Source organism: Micromys minutus, assembly GCF_963924665.1.
Source record: "Micromys minutus genome assembly, chromosome: 16".
Taxonomy (NCBI): Eukaryota; Metazoa; Chordata; class Mammalia; order Rodentia; family Muridae; genus Micromys; species Micromys minutus.
The window spans coordinates 47,190,959-47,211,513 of NC_137985.1; the positions used below are offsets into that span (position 1 = coordinate 47,190,959).

Consider the following 20,555-nt stretch of genomic DNA (forward strand, 5'->3'; position numbering starts at 1 on the left):
GAGACAGGGTCTCTCTACATAGCCCTGGCTGTCCTAGAACTCACTGTGTAGACCAGGCTGGCCTCAAACTCACAAAGATCAACCTGCCTTTGCTTCCAAGTGCTGGGGTTAAAAGAGTGTGCCACTATGCCCAGTTTAGAATAGTTGTTAAATCAGAAACATTAACTCACAGTGTATCTTAGTTGTAAGAAGGGTTTCTGAATTCCTTTAAAAAAATCAATTTTTAGATTTTTATGAATTTTTATTTTGGGAAGGAGGCAGTACTGTGGTACATATGTAGAAACCGGAGGACAACATGCAGGAGTGAGTTGCCTCCTTCCACTACGTGGATCCCAAGGATCAACTAAGGTGGTCAGTCTTGGAGACAAGTGTCTTTACATCCTGGGCCATCTTGCTGGCGCAAAAGTCAGACTCAATTACGGAGCACATTCTGAACCTCCAGCTCTCTCCCTTTTCTGAGAGAGGTTCCCTGAGAGACAGAAGAATGCTACTGTGCGTTTTTAAGTAAGGGACTCACAGTGAAAATCATGCTTTAAGATTAATAACATTTGGAGCTGGAGATGGCCCAGTGGTTATTAAGAGAGCTTATTGCTCTGGAAGAGGACCTACACGGCAACTCACAACTGGTTGTAACTCCAGTTCCCCGGGACCCAGTGCCCACTTCTGACCTCTGCAGGCACCCGCATGCATGTGATGCACATAAACTCACACAGGCACACGCATAAGTAAAAAAGAAAAAAAAATGAAAAATGAAAAAACCAAACCTTTTTAAAAAGATCAAAACCACCACACAATCTAGGAGCACAGCTAGAAAAGAATAGAAGCAAGGAAAGCAATGGGCTACGAGACCGAGGCAGATCCAAATAGAACAGGGGAGAACAGCTGTAAGAACTGTAAAGAAGAACTGAATCTGATCTTTCCAAAGAACTCCCCATTTTGATTACCAATTCAGTTTATACTGGAAATAGGTATATAAAGGTACAGTAATTACTTTTCTAATTTGTCTGATGGAAGAAAGGGAACCTTAAGAGTTCACTTGTGAAGCATAGATCAACTTCTTCATCCAGGTTACAGAGTGTCTCAAATTCAATCACTGGGAAAATTATCTTCTTCAATTACACTAATTCTCCTGGCATTTTCTCCCCAAATACCTTAAGAGCAGATTAAAGGCACTCATTTTGTCTTTACTGCTGCTCTGATGGCAATTAGCTTGCCTCCTCACCTCTGGGTGCACTTACCTCTACCCTGTCTCCAGCCCCCTACCCCTCCCTTCATTAACAGAGGCAGAGCAAAACACAACCAAAAGGTCTAATTCCTTCTGACCTGGAAGTGACACTGAGAGAGGTCACACACTCCTGCCAAAATGACTGAAACTAGAATAAGAACTTCTGAGTGTTGAATTCCTAACATCAGGGGACTGCTGTGTGTTTGACACTCCTCTATGGCCTCTGCTTCAGTTCCTGCCTCTAGGTTCCTGCCCTGACTGCCACTGATGATGAACTGTGAACTGGAAGAGTAGGCGAAATAAATCCTTTCCTCCCCAAGCTGTTTTTGCTCAAAGTGTTTCATGACATCAATAGCAACCCTAACTAGACACTGCCTATGGTTGCTTTTGATCTACATCAGCAGTTGGGCAATCATAGCACACTACCTGGCTCTTTACCAAACTACTTGCCAACTCCTGAACTGCTCAAAATAAATTGGATAAAACTTCCTTACCTATTCATCTGAAAATGAAGTTGACAGAGCTTAGAGAATTCCTTACAGACTTGTATCCAATCAAACTTCTCAATATTTACAATATTTGAACCAGCGTAGATATTTCGTGAACTACTAAACAAAGCAGCGCTAACTCAGCAACCCAGGTGGAGTAAACCGTGGGACTTACAGTGCAGTCGTGTGTAACTCGGCAGCACTCTGATTTAGTCACTCAGCACGGCACTGCCAGAGGCTGGACCATGACAGAAGCCTCTGTGTGTGCCATTGTTGGGACTACAGGATTTTCAAGTAAGAGAAAATGGCTGGAGGTGATTAAAACAAATATACATTAATGTCTTATAATAGAAAACAATTGTTTTTTGTCTCAAGGAGCAAATCAAAGAACTAGGTTCCAAATTAAAGTGTTGATGTACCTAGTCAATAAGTATCCAATGAATTAAATGGGGCGTAGCAATTATTTTGTTAACTCTTTCCACACTCTAAAGTTAAAGTTAAAGAAAAGTAGATCTGTTAAACATTTCCTCTTCAACCTCACCACCACTGTTCTCCCAGCCAAGCCCAACACTTCTCAAGCCCATGTTACAAAAAAAACTATATCAGAACTGGATGCCAGGCTGCTTTGTTTTGTGGAGGAAATGGTCACAAGAGAGGTCACATGGTATAACTATAATCCATACAAAACCCTGAAGCCTGAAAGGCACATCTATAAAAGGGTAGTGGTGATGGCGGGTCAGATCACTTTAACCTGATAGTGGTAGAAACGTTTACTTAGCTATTATCTGGGACTTGAGATTTCTCACACTAACTGCCTCAGATGAGCAGCATTTCAAGTTTCCAAAGGACCAGGCTTTGAGTAGCACAAATGTAAGAGGTTCTGGAGTAAGTCAGAAACATCTAATTTGAGCCATAATTCCAGCACTTATTTCCTATGTGATCTTGTGCCAATTAGTTTACCTCTTTGAGCCTCGGTCTCTCCAGTGAGCATTATGATGGAGTTATGTTCACAGACCATGGCAATTAAAGTTCACATCATAGGTGCATCTGGCCCTCAAATGTAAAATATCAGCCAACTGTAACAGGACCACAGGCCAGAAATATAGTCCTCAGACTTCACTGTCTGATGGGAACTGTCCTTCTAACTTCCAAAGCCAGCTGCAGTTAATAAGGAGCCTGTATCTAAGCTCTTAACTACCACATTGTATAGTAGAAGAAGCATCTCAGGAGTTCCTATGAATGGCTCCATGTAATAGAAAGTATTTTAAAGCCTTCGTCAATAGATATTGATTCCAATAGATATTGACTGCAAAAGGCTAATAACATTAGGGTTATAAATTCAAATTCTGTTTAGGACACTGAATTTCAATCATAGAAGAAAAATAATCCAAGTTCAAGAACATTTAGTCTGGCTTTACTCACACCCATCAAAAGTGGAACTACGTAAGGAAAGCAAAATGTTATAGAACAAAAGCATCTTTTATCCGAGAAGACAACAAAGACCTTTGGTGGCATCATAACACTGAGCCTCTAAGCCAGAAGAGCTATTGGTCAAACTCTCTTAGTCTATAGAGTAGAAACTGAAACCACAAGCTGAGTGTACTATCCAGAGCTAGTTAAGCCAGCATATCTCACCAGGTGGAAGAAGACATTCCACCACACCTGATTCTGGTAGACACCTCTCAACGGTAAACTTGGCACCTCATTAAAGTCACAACTCAGTTAAAAGCCAATGTAAAAGGTCTAGTTACTATGCAGTAGAAACCCAGGAAAGAAGCAGGTGGGAAGGGAGTTCTACCAAATTTTTGCTTTGGTTTGAGTGTTTTGAGACACTTTTGATGGGTGTGAGTAAAGCTGGGCTAAATGTTCTTGAACTTGGATTACTGTTAACCACTGAGCCATCTCTCTAGCCCCTTCTGAGATTTCAATATAAAATAATTCTGTAAGAGAAATTAATTCCCTCTTCCTATATATTCTTTTCGTTTTAAAGATGTGTTTATTTTATGTATATGAGTACACTGTCACTATCTTCAGACACACCAGGAGAGGGCATCAGATCCCATTACAGATGGTTTTGAGCCACCATGTGGTTGCTGGGGATTGAACTTAGGACCTCTAGAGGAACAGTCAGTGCTCTTAACCACTGAGCCATATCTCCATACCCTAAAAATTCTTAAAAACAAAAACAAAAAAACAAAACTGCCTGTAAGGACTTACTAAATTTCTGGTGATCTTTTTCTACAAAAATACCTGTCCTGTTCCTTTAAGTAATATTAATAAATTATAAAAATGTTCTCTTCCTTGGGGGGGAAAATCAATAAGCAACACTTTCAAAATGCTGACTTACTGTCTATGTATAAAACAGAATTAGTGTGCTCCTAAACTCTGTTTCAAAGAATGGGAATTCCTTACATTAGGTTACAAATATTTGTATTCAAATATACCTTTTGTTTAAGGCAAAACAGATGGGTTTATTGTTCAAATTCAAAATGATCACATATGGAAAGTGATTTTATCTCTGTTTAACAGCTAATGCTTTTGACTCCTGCCAACCTTGCTTAATGTGCACAATTTCCTAGAAATGAACTATGGTGCCAGGTGTAGTGGTTTATATCTGTAATCCATTTGGGATCAGAAATTTAGATCCATCCTGGGTTATACTGCAAGTTCCAGCCTAGCCTGAGCTACATGAAGCCCTGTCTAGGAAAAAATAAAAAACAAGAAGAACAGAACAGAGCTGTACCATGGTTACAACAGAGCTGAATCTGCTGGCGCTGCACAAACCTACTAGCAAAATTAAGTCAGATAACTAACCTAAGTAGAAGTCAAAGAGAGGGTGGAGAAGAAACTCAGCTAGTGAGGCGCTTGCCGGATGCCATCCAGCCTGAGAACCTGAGTTCAGACTCCAGAACTCTTAGAAAAGCAAGCTGGGTCTAGGGAGGCGGAGACAGGCAGATCCAGGGGGCTCAGTGCCAGCCAGCCATATCAGTGAACTGTGTCAAAAGTGAACCCAGCCAACGTCAGTCTGCGGCCTGCCCCCACCCCCACGCACATACCTACACAAAATCATATCCACCACACAGATGCATAGATGAAAGAAAAAAACCAAGGACTTATGAGAATTCTTCCCCAAAGCAAACAATTATCTTCTTCTCTGTAGCAAAAATAAATAAAAATAAATGTGTAGTTCTGAAGAGAAAGGAACGATTTTTCCAAAGAGCTACCAGACTTGGCAAGATACAAATAGGAGAGAAGCACTGAATCTAACAGCCACAGTGCTTTGGAGAGAGGACAACTGCACGGGTGGCAGGCAGCTTTCCTGACAAGACAGTAAGTCAGAGGAGAGCTAGCGGAACAAAGGAGAGGACAAGGGGAAAGGTGGGAATCCTACTCAGACCGATTTACACGTGGGTGTGGTTAACATGTATTGAGTATAAACTAAATCCTAAGTAAAACAAAGGTACATAATCTCAGCCCCTTGTAGGGGGCTCACACATAAAATGTTGAAACACTAGGTAGATATGTTAGAAACAAAATGAAGGCCTCAGGGTAATGCAGGTGACATACCAGTATATAACTAAAGAAATGTATGCTACAGACACCTTCCTCCCTGCCACACCCTCTACACATTCCAAATAAAAGTTGGAAGCTTCACACTGGAACCTATTTCTAGACAGACATAATTTAATACTATGGCAACCACTCCAGAAATTGCTCTCCTGCATCGAGGAACACTCACAGTTAACCTTCTCTCTGCATCTGCATAAAGCAGCACTTAGCACACACACCTCTAATGCTCCATCTGATCACTGTTTTGTTAAATACCCTGACAGCTCTGTCTCCCACTCTTAATATCCTTTCTCCTCTATCTTCTAGGCATAATTGTAGTATGAGTTTTCTGAGTTAGCAAGTGTGATCTTATTGTCACCTGGCTCGATTTACAATGACCTAACATATGCTTCTGGGTGTCTCTATGAGGCTATTCTGAGACAGTTGGGGGGGGGGGGGCTTTTGTTGTTGTTGTTGTTTCTTCATTGGTTTTTGTTTGTTGGGGGTAGGGTTAGTGGTGGTTGTTTTTGAGACAGTGTGACTATGTGACTCTGGCTGGCTTGGCACTCCTGTGTAGATCAGGCTGGCCTCAAACTCAGAGATGATCCTCCTGCCTCTGCCTCCAAAGTGCTAGGATTAAGGGCCCATGCCATCATGCCTGGCCCAATCTAGAAACATTAAAGAAGGAAAGAAGATCCACCCTGAATGTGGATGACACGACCCCAAAGGCTAGCACCAGGCTGGAGCTGTAGACTGAATAAAAGGGAGACAGCCAGCTGAGCCTCAGCATCCCCCTCTCTACTTCCCTCGGTGGACACAATGTATCTTCCTCACATTCTTGTTGCTATGACTCCCCCAAATGATGGACTGAGCCTTCAAACTGTGAGCCAAACAAACCCTTCTTAAGCTGCTAGGTACTTTGTCACAACAGTGGAAAATAAATAGTATACGAAGTTAAACGCCACATGCTACCCAAACTAACCATCATTCATCTGATAGGTCAGATCTTCTCAGGACAGTTTCAATACCCAAGTTACCTGAATGATATTTTCTGCTGTTTCAATTAATTTTTAAATATTTATTTTTTATGTGTACTAGTGTTATGCCTCCATTATATATGTGTGCAGTGCCCATAACAGCCAGAAGAGGGCATCAAACCACCTGGAGTTAGAGTTCTAACAGTGCATGCTCTATGAACAGAAGCCAGGTCCTCAGCAAGAATAGCTAGTGCTAGAGAGCAGGACATCTGGCTAAGAGTCTGAGCGGTTGTGCTGTTGACCAGCCCGGATTGATTTTAAAATGGGTGATGTTGAAAAAGGCAAGAAGATTTTTGTTCGAAGTGTGCCCAGTGCCACACTGTGGAAAAGGGAGGCAAGCATAAGATTGAACCACATCTCCACGGTCTGTTTGGGCAGAAGACAGGTCAGGCTGTTGGATTCTCTTACACAGATGCTAACAAGAACAAAGGCATCACCTGGGGAGAGGATACCCTGATGGAGTATTTGGAGAATCCTAAAAAGTACAGCCCTGGAACAAAAATGATCTTCGCTGTAATTAAGAAGAAGGGAGAAAGGGCAGACCTAATAGCTTATCTTAAGAAGGCTACAAATGAGTAATTTCACTGCCTTATTTATTACAAAACAAATGTTTCATGACTTTTAATGTGTACCATAATTTAATTCATACACCAAATTCAGATCATGAATGGCTAACAATGTTTTTGTTGGACAGTCCTGATTTAGGTAAAACTGACTTGTGATGATGTGAATATGGTCTCTTTTAAAGCAACATTCCGGCTGTATGCATGCTAACACTGCTCTTCCTCAAAATAAGATTGGACTTAATTATAATTCACTTTCCATAATATGGGGTCTAGCCCCAAACCTACTGGATGGTTTTATACTTAGATTTATATAACTGAGTATGCGAATGTGTTTAAACACTGGGAAGATTCTATCACTGTCTCAGAAACAAGAAGACTCACCTGTCTCAGTTTGTGCTCACTGGCCTCTCACAGGCCGTGCTAAACACCAGGAAGTAACTAGTGACAATGATGTTTAATTAGGATTCCCTACGTCAGTGATGCTGCCTTTTTCCACTGGAAGGTATTTACTGTGGTTTATGTATGATATCAAAAAATAAGTATTTAACACTTACAAAAAAAAAAAAAAAATAGCTAGCGCTCTTAAGCGCGGAGTCATCTCTCCAGCCCCAAAGTTCCATTCATTGATAGTTGGTACAAATTAACCAATTTAGCCAATTTTCTTTCTTTCTACTTATGTGACTTCTTTTACCTATTCTATTTTAGTCATACCATATATGGTATTTTCTAAAGAAAAACTTAACCTAATCTTGCAATTCAAATATTTGTTGTTTTGTAGAGCAGAGGATCAAACCAGGGCCTTATACGTGCTAGTCAAGGGCTCTACCAGTAAGCCACACCATGAATGTGTATGTGTGTGTACATTTGTGGAGGTTAGTGAACATTTTTAGGAGTTGTTTCGCTCCTTCCTCCATGTAAATCCCAAGGATTAAACTCAGGTCATTGGCCTTGGCAGCAAGCACTTCACTTATGGAGACATCTCATCAACCTAAGTGAATCCCTATGATGTCATTAATATACAGGCAAATTCAGGTAAATTATTTAACCATCTGAGCCCCAATTTCTTCATCTGTAATAGGATAAAATATGATCCTACCATGTACTCTATTGCCCCTTCCAAATTAAAGGGAAAGAAACAGAACTCTAGAGAACTGGTAAACAGTATCTACAACCAATGACTACATAATAAAATGTTTCATTTAAACATTTCCTACTTTTTACTTTAATTATTAAGCTGAGTGGGATGGTGCTTAATTCCAGGATTGGGACACAGAGGCAGATGCAGCATTGTGAGTTCCAGGCTAGCAAGGGCGATCTGGTGAGTCTTCTGCCTCAAAAACAAAATTAAGCAACCACTGAAGGTACTTCCCAAGTCTTCGGTTAAAGAACACGGTAAGTCACATTTTTCCAGTTTTATCTCAGGAGGAATTGATAATGGAAATCTGACCTACAATATCTAGGCAGAGACCGGGTAGGAAAGTCAGATCTTAGATCGCACTGTATTAGAGCATCCTTGTTTGCTGGAGAAGACAGAGGACTTGGAGGTGGCTCAGTCAGTAAAGCACATAAGCATGAGGATCCAAATTCAGAGTCCCAGAACCAACAGAAAAGGCTGAGGGCAGCAGCCAGATCTTTAATCTCAGTGCTGAGAAGCAGAGAGAAGACCCTTGGGCCTGCTAGCCAGTTGTTTTAGCTGAGTCACTGAGCTCCAGGTTCAATGGATGACTGTCTCTGAAGTAAGGTGGGAGGTACCAACATAGACCTCTGACCTCCTAACACATGTGTTCACTAGTGTGTACCTGCAACACACATACACAATCTTGACTATAAAAGAAAGGCTATGGTATATTCCAGCCAAGTAATTATTGCATTCTGTTTAGACTCACAGATCCATGAGATAAATTAATGTTGTCTGTCTGTCTGCCTTTTTTAGGGGGGAGGAGTAAGAAAGTAGAATGGAGGTGTTGAAATAGGGCTCTCACACTGTAGCTCAGGCTAGCCTAGAATTCATTATGTAGCCCAGCCTGGGTCAAATTCATACATAACAATCCTCCTGGCTCAGCTCCTAGCTGGAACTGAGGGTGTGTCCCACCACTCCTGTTCATGTACTATTTCTCACTGATTTGAAACCTAGGCTAAATTCATGGTGATGATAGGTGTATCACCCTCTCAATACTGGCAACTTATTAGGTGTGAGGCACTGTGCTGACAGTTTTATACTCATTACTAATCCTTGCAATACCCTTATGAAATCGATGCTTTTATTCCAATTGAAAAAGAAAAGCAATTCTCGCTCCCTAAATAAGACCTGAAGCTTAGCAAAGGTGGGATTCAAACCCAGATAATTACAAAAACTGTCTAATATGGAAGCGCACAGCAACAAGTTATATGCTGGCAGTAAGGTATCTAATATTCCTGCAGTCAGAGCTATGCTGGTATCTGTGTGGGAAGCGGAGCATCACATCTGCTCAACTGTACAAGCAGAAGCAAGAAAGGGGCAAGAGAAAAAAAAAGGTTGTGCTTCATAGCAGAAAGTTCTAGAACCTTCAAATATTAAAAATTGTGACACCATCAAATTTAGCATGACTTTGGAGTTATCCATCTGTTTTCCACCAGGAATACGGTGATAGGTCGGAGCATTTGAAGCGGATGCCATGTACCACTGGATACACAAGTTACCATGGACACAGGCGGGTCTAGATAGGATTCCCAGCCCGTCGGCCATACCCTCAGCATCTTCAGCTTGCTTAGGGTAGCAAATCAGAATGAAAGTGAAAAATAAAAGAATGAGCTTATTAACTCGAGAGCACGTGCCTCATATGTGCAAGGCCCCGGGTTCAGTCTCCAGCATCACAACAAAGAAAAATAGGAACTTTCTCTGTATCTGGAAAATCTTAATATTAACTAAGCAACTGTGTCACACGTGTTCTGAGCCCTTTGCCTATACTAGTACAAAAATGACTATTAATTAGGTGCTGCGCTTGCTGCATTTTATACATCAGGTAGCCGAGACACAAATAAGCAACTTGCTCAAGACCACACATAATGAAATGGCAGTGCCAAGACTCCAACAGGGAGGTTTCGGTGCAGATCCAAAACTCTTCAACAGGCCAATGACTGCCTCTCTGCTTTTCCTGAGACATGACAGGTAAATTCCAGCAAGTTCCTCCAAGATGCTATAACCAAAAGAATAATTTTGCCTCTGTGAGGGTAAGCTCAAAATGTTTGCTAGAGCTGGATATGGTAGGACGGCCTTTCGTCCCAGCATGCCAGAGCACAGGTAAATGGATCTCTGTAAATCTGAGGCCAGACTGGTCTATATAGCAAGTTCCAGAGCAGACAGATGTACATCCTAAGACACTTCTGCCCCGGCTTCCAGCAGCAGCCTATATAAAGTTCTTGCTATTTTCCTGCCTGCCCTCACTCTCGCTGTCAAGTTCATCCCCTCGGTGCATGAGAGCCTGCTTCTCCAGGATTCTGGCATGTCCTTAAATTAAGATCAGTTGAGACATCCAGACTGTGCCCCGAGGAACCAATGGATTCTTGAATTTGATGTAACTATGGCCACTGCCTGTGACTCTAATAAAGTCATACGTAGATAGATAGGAAGTAGGAAGGTAGACGGACAGACAGACAGACACTCTAGCAGTTCCGTATATCAGGGAGACAGACCTCTAGTCATGTATGTAGAATCTCTAGATTAGAAAAATCAGAGTGAAGAGATTCAGGCTAAATGCAGGGGTGGGGACTAGACTGAATAAAAAGAAAACACACTAAACCCAGCATTCCTTCTCTCTATCTATTTTCTCAATTAGACACAATGACACACTATTTTATGAGGCTTACTTCATCTAAGACAGATAAAAGCAAGTTCCTTTATTAAAAGAAGAAAAAAAAACCCTAACAAATGAAAAATATCCGAATTTTCAATTGCTGCAGATGAGTCAGTGAGTAGGCAGTTATAAAGCCTTAGCTGATGCTAGAAAAAGCTAATGTTTTCATGAACACTGTCAAATGATGGTCTGGATGCATACTGTTACTCACTCTGCATGATGCTGTTGTTTGACTCTGAAGCACTTCTGAAGCACTGCATATCTCACAGCGGGAGAAGATGGCATCGCAGAAAAAAAAGGAAGCCAGTTTATATGCGGCCTTTTCCGAAAATGTGAGCTGTATTCCAAGTACTTTAAATATTGCTACTCCAATGCCACCATTTTGGTATCCCAGGAGTTTGTATGTGCCTCTTAAGTACTGTTGATTTTAGATGGATAAAGATCAACTATAGTAGAAAGCAGTCAAGTTTATTAACTCACTCCAACGGGTACTTTAAGAAACGTTCCGGTGGTGGGGGGGAGATGTTTATGTGCTGGCTATACTTTAAACAAACATAATGTAGGCAGGGTGTGCGCATATATGCTCGGGGGCAGAGACAAGAGGAGGGTGCCAGGCACCCGCTCTTGCACACTGAGACCCTCACTCACCCAGCCTGGAGCTTTCTGTTTCCAGCTAGAATGGTTGGCTGACAAGCCCCAGAAGTTCTCTGGGCTTCACACCCTCCCCTTCACCCTAGCACTAGGGCTACGAAAGGCTGCCTGGCTTTTACACCGCGTTCATGCTTTCAAAGCAAGTGCATCTACCAACTAAGCCATTTTTGACCCTGAAAAGTACTGTCAAAAACACTACAAAAACTCACTTCACGGCCCAGGCCCTCTGAACCCACAATCCTCCTGCCTCACTCAGGCTCTCATGTACTTGGAATTACAGGTTCATGACAGTAGACCTCTCCATGCTCAGCTTCTGAATCCAATGTGGATCTGAGAGCCTTATTCCAGTGAAGCAGTTCCTGATAACTGAAAAAGACAGGGTTGTCTCTAATAGAACCTAAATGCCGTTTTATCAGTGCTACAGAATTTTTTTCACGACTCGAAATAGAAATTAAATTAAAAGCAAAAATTGCTTTTAATATTTCTCTGTTGCTGGGCATAGTGATGCATGCCTGTGATTTCAACACTTAGAAAACTGAGGGGTTTGCAAAAACTCAAGGGCAGCCTGGGCTACATGGTAAGACTGTATCTAAGATAAGAAAATAGATTTTTAAAAAGCCTACTATCCCATTATACAATATAACAGACAACAAATTTCTTAATTGCCAACACATCTCTTTAAATTTTTTCAGGTTTATTTTACTTTTGTTTTGGGTGGTTGTTCTGGTGGTTTAGGTGGATGGGTGTTCTGCCTATATGCACGTCTGGGCTTTGTGCACATGCCTGGTAGCTTCACAGGCCAGAAGACAGGGTTGGATCCCCTGAAAATGGAGTTACACAGAGATGATTATGAACCACCATGTTGTTCATACTGGATCATGTGGAAATTGAACTTGGTCCTCCGGAACAGCGGTCAGTGCTCTTAACTGCTGAGCCTCACCCAATTCATTCTTTTAAAGGACTGCTTTAATTTTTGCCTTTTTTTGAGACAAGGTCTCAACGTAGCAAGGCACGGCTTGAGCAACTGGTGTGGCCTCCACCGTGAGTGCTGAGCTCGCAGACATGCGCACTGCAGGAGCTCCCACCTGGCAGGGACTCTCCCATCTGACCTACATCCCAGATCTAGCTGTTCTTCTTATGATTAATAAGATTATAACGTATGTGCACATCGAACCATAAAGCGTGTGTAGTATGTATATTATGCATTTACTACTTACTCCATGAAGGCTTCCCCTCAAGGAAAGAGCCACAGCACTTTGTGTTCCGCAGGCATCAGTGGTAGGTATACTTGCAAACTCATAGCTATGTGACTTCCTAGAAGATGGGATTCTTCTCAGAGAACATTCTGAGAATTGTACGTAGAATGTCCAACTGGTTTTTAGACAACTGCAACTTTAACACAGATGTGGGACACGAAAGTCTACAAATATGAGGCACAAAAATGAGCATTAAGCATCCATGGGGCAGCTTGGCTTTGCTGTTTGATTCGCATACAGTCCTCCAGAATACCTATGGAGTGATGGTTTACTGTATATCGTAGAGAAAATTATTTGTTCTAGAACTGTGCTAACAGGACCCGAACGTGGCTGAGCACTTGAAACGCAGTTAGCCTGTACTGGGATGGGCTGTATCTGAAAAGCATGTGTCAGATTTTGAAGACAAAACAAAAAATTAAAATCAAAACGTGGTAAATTTTTTATTCAATTAAGATACATTATAAAGATTTGTTTCATCAACACGTACTATTCAAAATGTCAGCCCGAGAAATTAGAAATTACTTATGTGGCTGATATCGGTTCTACTAGACAGCACTGGTTAGAGATTTGAGACAAATATTTTCAAACTATCTATACTAATATATCCTATATGATTGTCAGTCCTTAATATCAGAGAGGTGGAATTTTTTTTAATAATATATTCTCCCAAGGGAAAAAAATTGATAAGGTTATGAAAAGGGGGAGCTACTTCAAGTATTCATTTGACTCTAGCTAAAGTATAATTTATTGAATATTGCTAAAGTATAGTTTAGCAACATAAAAGAATAAAAGAGAAAAAACAAATTATCTAAATGAAAAGAATTCTCCCCAATAAGCATAAATTCATAACTCCTAAATCACTCCAGCTCCCACATCTGTCCCTCAGGGTGGCGAGCTCTTTCCACTGATAATACTGACACATAAACCATGTTCCTTCTTTACATCGTATAATATCAATTAGACATATTGTATTGTATATATGCACTAAAACAAATGAAACAAAACAAAACAAAAACCCTGGGTGGAGAAAGGCACCAAATTATGAACATTAGTTACCTGTAAATGAAAGGACAGATTTACCTCTAAATGCAGGGACAGATTTACCTCTAAATGGAAGGACAGATTTTCCTTATACTCTATATTCTGTTTTACTCTGTAATTTTTCTACAGCAGAAACTTTTCCTGCCTTAAATGCTATTTATTGGGGTAGGGGTTGTAGAAGGGACAGCTCAGCAGTTAAGAGCACATACTGCTCTTCTGACCTCTGTAGGTAACTGAATCCAAGTGCACACACCATCTCCTTGTTCTCCATGTACAGTAGGCTGGCCTCAAACTCTTGGAAATCTCCCTGCCTCAGCCATTGGAGTGCTGAGAGCACATCTGGCTTTTCAAAAGCTATTAATATGCTGGATGGTGGTAGAGGCACACTCCTTTAATCCCAGCATTCAGGAGGCAAAGGTAAGTGGATCTCTGAGTTCAAAGCCAGCTCCAGTCCCAGGACAGTCAGCGTTACAGGGTATCAAAAGAAACTGTGTCTTTAAAAGAAAAAACAGAAAATAATAATTATAATTAATAATAACAATAATAAAAGCTATAATTTTTAATGTGTGGTATAATCTATAATGTCAAACTACATTTCAGATCTTCAGCTAAAAAGGATGCAGAAGATTAGAGGGAAGTTGTTGTGTACAGCAGGACTTGTCTAGCCTGGTCAGATAGCAAGCCCATAAAAACACAGACCACGCAGACCCAGGGGAGATAAGAGAGGATTAGCATTCAGTCCTTTGTAAAGCTCTACAGTTGCCTCTGCAGAGGAATATAAAACATGGTGCTTCCCCCGTGACAAGATTCGTTGCTAGACATTTGGAACACAGAACTGGGGGGGTAGAACTACTGCTCGCATTTATAATAGGAGTCAGATGCCGCTTACTTGTGTTTCATTTAAAAATACATAAAATAAAATGAAAGAATTCAAAAGTTCAACTCCCTAAATTAGAAATTACTGTATTTATAGACTAGGTCTGCTGCTGGTGATGTGGTTTACAGAGTCACAGATGCTACCATTCCTCAAGCTTCATCTGTATGGAAAGGAGCAGGAAAGGAGCGTTTTAAACGTGTTCTTACACGGCATGGATGGGAAAAGGTTATCAAATGACAGGACTCTCCTCCGTCCCTCATCGCTCATTGCACTGACTTCCTAGTGCCATCTGGAAACCAACAAGCTCTTTTAACTTCAAGATGAACCATTCATTTATAATCCAGAAGTGTTTTGTTTTGTTTTTCTTTTTAAATACTTGGTTGTAAAGTTTACCGCTGTGGTTACCACTGACTCCAAAATATAGAGATTATTAATGGGTGGCATTAGCAAGATGCTTTCCACTGCTTTGCCAATACCTTAAGTCTTTCTTTTCACACAAACTCCCACCATTCCGCCTACTGCCTACCCAATAAAGTCCCAAGCACGGCCCCACCTGTGAGCAAGGCAGGCTTGCATCCTTTCAGATGTCTGTTACTGCACCATTTAAGAACTGGATCATCCATCTCTTCCTGTGTGATAAGGTAACCAAATCCACTCCAAAAACTAAAGTGGAAGCCCTAACTTTAAACAATGAAAGAGTGCTACAGCCAACAGGTGGTGGATAAAAATGTAAATGTATACTGGAAAACTACAAAGTAGCATTTCCTTATAACATTGACAAACATGATACTAACTACACTCCTCTTGGCTCTTGAGTAGCTATGGCAAAAAAAAAAAAAAAAAAAAAAAAAAAAAAAAAAATCAGGAAAGAGAAGAAAACTAAGCAAACGATTTTCCCAAGGACACAGCTTACAAATGGCAGATGTGAGAATCGGGGCCCTGTATTCTTCCAGCTTGTAGGCACAATGCTATGCTCCCAGAGGACTCAGAGCAGTGCATTCACCAAAGCCCAGGGAAGCATTTAGTAACAATCTGCTAAGCCCATGAGAGGGGGAAAATGGCAAACACCCCGAAATTCTAGCACACCTCTGTAACTGTGTGACCGTTCCTGTCAGTGGTTTTCAGTGGGTTTTTTTTTTTTTTTTTCTGGCCCACAAATAGGGTCTCTTCTATAATTAACACTCAGCATGGGTGATTTTTAAAGTTCTAAAAAAGCTTAAAATATTAGTCTCAGTATTTTAGAGTAACAGCTTAAGTAACTTCTATTTCAAGTATTTGTTTCTATGTATGACACATATGCTAATTTTCTCTCGACCCCGATAACACAAATGTGAACACTACCACCATCTTACAAATAAGGAGACTGAAGCATTGTTAGGAAACCAAGTTAAAGTCACACAGCTAGCAAAGAGCTAAGCCAAGACAGGTTGACCTCAGAAATTAGAATCCTTTACTACTCCTGGAGGGTGGGTTTATGAGCTACTTGAAAGATAGTAATTGTGTGTTTACAGAGCCTAAAATGAGGGAGTTAGCACGCAGATTAATTTTACTTTGACCAAAGTCTGACTTGGACAACTACAGCTTTTAGTATCTAATACTGTCTCAAACATGCTAATCAAATCTTCAGATCTTACCACATAAGGGCCGAGCATCTATGAGATCCCTTCATTCAACAAGTCTTTATCTATAAGTGCCAGGGACTGAGCTACCTGCATATCACATAGAGTGTTCATTCCAGTCAGCACAGAAGTATGTTTAGGTTTCTCACAACTAATGCATCCAACAAAGCAGGACCTAGAGGTGAGTACCAGCTTTGCCAGCATTGGTGGTAGAACTACGAATGCAGTCCTGTGATTTCCTGCCCCTATCCTACAACCTACTCAAAGCCCTTGTTTTTCTTATAGTTCCTGAAGAGTGGCAGACACCTAAACAATTACCAGATAGGTGGTATTACCCTGCTTCAGACAATACCTCCTTTTAATAACTGTCAATGAATACCTACCCATTTTTACTACAAAGGAACTGAAAGATGTTTTGCAAAAAACCTCAGTTTACTAGGCTGTATGTTTGAATTATTTTCACATTTATAAATTTGTATTTTACACTGACTTTAACAATCCAATGGTAAATGTGAATGACTAAGACCATCTGTGAAAGAAGTTGACAATTTTATCAATAAGCATATCCAATGAAGTATTATTAAACATATTAGTAATTATTAATGTTGAATATTTAATAATTAAATATTAAAGCATATCCAGATATGATATTTAATAAATAAGCATATCCAGAAGATGGTTAATGTTTATGTGGAAATATTTGATTTTATTCAGTGTTAGGTCAAATCTTATTGATTGTGAAAATGTGGCAGAGATCCAACAGTTAGAGTCAAGTGCAAGGGCTGGAGAGAAGGCTCAGAAATCAAGAGCACCTCCTGCTTGCTCTTCCAGAGAACTCAGGTTCGAGTCCCAGAGCCCACATGGAAGCTCACAACCATCTTTAACTTCTGTTCCAGAGAATCTGACGTCCACCTCTAGCCTCCAGCACCAAGCACACGAGGTGCACAAAGATAAATGCAAACAAGATGCTCACACACATCAAACTAAAAAGAAAATGGAAGTCAAGTGCAGCAGAAACCAACACAGTACAATGAGCCTCTTGACTGAAAGCCTCTGAAGATAGGATGGTTATCCAACCAAAGGCCTCATAACAGAATCAGAGATGAGAGAAGAACCCAGAAAGCCAAAACCAAAACACAATCAACGTTTTGCTGGCTGATAATTACTAGTGCATACCTGAAACCAAGGTACATTTCAGAACTGACACACATTTACACTCACTGTCTCACTATGTAGCCCTGGCTGGCCTAGAACTCACAATGTAAACCAGAATGGCGTCAGATTCACACGCCCACCTGTCTCTGTCTCCTGAGGGCTAGGATTAAAGGAGTCCATTGTTCCTTCCGTACTTTACCCTACCAAGCTCCAGCAGTATTTGAAGTCTATGCCATTGTCTGGTATTTTCCTCCTACTGCTATTCTTTGTAAACCCATAGTCTATCTTTTCCTAGATTGTAAATTATGGAGGGAGGAAGCAATGTTAACCCCAAACATACCTCAGTATCTTTGAGATATTAAGTACTGAATAAATGTTTAGTAATGATGGATCAAGCATTCATCTTGTTTGAGACATGCGGCCAAATGGCTTCTCCTCATCTCTCTGACTGAAACAAATCATCGGTACGTCTTTGGATTTCATCTCTTCTTTAGCTACACAAGTCTCGAGATCTCATCTGCACTGAGAACTCCCAAGTATCATTGGCCTGGAACAGGCTACTGTGAATTCTAGCTTGAGAAGTTCAACTGCTGAATCTCCATCTCTAATAGGATGCCTATTAAGCATTCCAAACACTTAACTAGTGTGTGGTAATGCATGCCTTTTATCCCGGCACTGGGAAGGCAGACACAAACAGATCTTTAGGAGTAAGAAGCCAGCCTGGCCTACATAGAAGTTCCAGATGGCCCAGGATACATAATGAGACCTTATCTCAAAAACAAAACAAAACAGCAAAACCTTTAGCTAATCTGCAACAGAATTCCTGGGTTCTCCACAGAAACCTCCTCTGTTCTGCTCTGGACTATTTTCCACTCCAACCTTCTAGGTGCTTAAGACAAAAGTCCTGAGTTATCTCTATCTTTTCACTCTCTGTCCAAAATCATCAGCCAACCTTTTGCATCAAACTATACCTACTCTGAGTCAGTATGCTCACGTGCAAGTTTCTATAGAGAGATTAAAACCAGACGTGAGATTTCACGTGCATTTCTGAGAAAGCCTAGAAGCAGTGACAGGACAGCAGTGACTAGCACACCTACCACTCAGAGCTTCCAAATACCAATCTCCAATGGAGAACTAGGCTCACTGAACAAATGGCTGATCCTGAGCCTAGGGAGGGAGGAACCAAATGAGAGTGGATGCACAGACATTCACAAAGGTCGGGAGCATTAAAGGATACACAGGTCAACCTAAAAGAGCCCCCAAAGGCCAGAGCCAGAATAACTTGAATAATGACAGTATTAAATTATAACTGTAAGTATAAGATACTCATGAATTTAAGCTGATCTACATGATTAGAGACAGATGGGGCAAACAACTGTTACAGAATGACGGCTCAGCAATTAAGAACACTCCCTGGCTGCTCTTCCAGAGGACCCAGCCTTAATTCCCAGCACCCGAATGGTAGCTGTGTACTCCAGGCCCAGGGATCCAGTACCCTCTTCTGGCCTCTCTGCAGACACCAGGTACACGCATGATGCACAGACATACATACAGACAAAACATGCATACACATAAAATAGATAAAATTACTTAAGAGTAATAAATAAATGTAGAAGAAAAAAATCAAAGAAATACAATAGTATCTTCAAGACAGCACAACAATAACTATTCCAAGCAAGGTAGACTGCTGAATGGTAGAATCAGTGGGCAGAAATAAGACAGTGGCAAAGTTTCCAGTCTAATCACGAACCCTGAGCATGGTGGTACACACCTTTAATCCCAACTACTGGGAGGCAGAAGCAGAGTCTGAAGCTAGTTTGGCCTACATAATGAGTTACAGGCCACCCATGCACAAAGCTATAGTAAGTCCCTATCATAAATTAATTAACTAAGTAATCAATTACTATTGTAAGTATGGTAGGAGGTATCACAATTCAGAGCCAGCTGCCTCATGAGGTAAGGCTCTTGGGGCCATGCTTTATAACCTCAGTTTAATGCCAGGATCCCACCTGGTGGAAGGAAAGAACCAACTCTCGAAAGTTGTCCTCTAAGGCTGGAGAGGTGGATCAGTGGTTTAGAGCACTTGTCACTCTTGCAGAGAACCCATGTTCGATTCTCAGCATCCACATGGTGGCTCACAACCATCCAGAACTTCAATCCCCCGTGCCTTCTTCTGGCCTTCGTAGGCACCAGACACATTCATAGTACACATATATTTACGTAGGCAAAACACATGTATAAAATAAACTAAATCTAGGAAAGAAAAATAAAAAGTTGTCCTCTGACTTCCACATGCATGTTGTGGAATATGCCGTGGTATGCACACACAAAATAAATTAAAACAAAAAATAATAAAAATGTAAAAAGAGAAAACACAAAGCAGTCCTCAATTGTAGAAAATCTATTAAACTGCTTGACCAATATTCTTTGTGAATATTCATACATGCAGGTGCACATATGTACATGCAGGTGCACATATGTACATGCAGGTGCACATATGTACATGCAGGTGCACATATGTACATGCAGGTGCACATATGTACATGCAGGTGCACATATGTACATAGAACCCAGAATTCAACATCATTGTCATCCTCCATTGCTTCTCTGCTTATTTTTTTAAATAATAATAAATGTATGATTTCATAAAAGTAATAATATCTGGGAAAAAACATTAATGAGATATATCTACTGAAAGTAGCAAATGGGAAAAAATTTGCTCAGACTATTCAGCGAAGGTGATGCCTTGTTTTTTTGTGAGACAGAGTCTCTCACTGAACCTGGAGTTCATCAGTTGAAAGAGGCTGGCTTTCAGTAAGCCAGTAAGCCCCAGAAGTCTGTTCCCCCCTGCCCCCACCCTCTTTGCTGGGCCTGCAAAGCCACATGCACACTGGATATGCCTGCCTTTTACTTTACATGGGTTCTGGAGATCCAAGCTCAGGTCCTCACACTTACACAACAAACATTTCACCAACCATGCCAGCTCCTCAGTCCCCTCATTGGTACTCTTTAAAAGACCAAGAAACTGCCACACAATAGACAAGATAAAGAACTGACAACCACACAAGATGTGGTGTGAAAAACAGAATGCAAAAAGAAAAACACATGTTGGTGCATCATTCCAGCTAATTTCTTGGCTTGATAAGCTATTCTGACTGGTTAAGATGCTAGCTTCAGAGCATCTGAAGTCGGTGATACCTATTTGTCAATGGTTCATAATGAGAACAATTTTGACCACTGTCTAGAGATATTTCTGAT

General features: G+C 40.9%; 1 protein-coding gene and 1 pseudogene across 3 annotated transcripts in view; one reads left to right on the top strand and one right to left on the bottom strand.

Annotated features, from left to right (window-relative positions):
- The window catches only part of PEAK1 (pseudopodium enriched atypical kinase 1), a 202,176-nt gene that overhangs the window by 174,354 nt on the left and 7,267 nt on the right, over positions 1 to 20,555 (bottom strand). The gene's annotated exons all lie outside the window — the stretch shown is intronic.
- Positions 6,562 to 6,878, top strand: LOC308431064 (cytochrome c-like; annotated as a pseudogene). The gene has a single exon. The product of its transcript is annotated as a cytochrome c-like (transcript).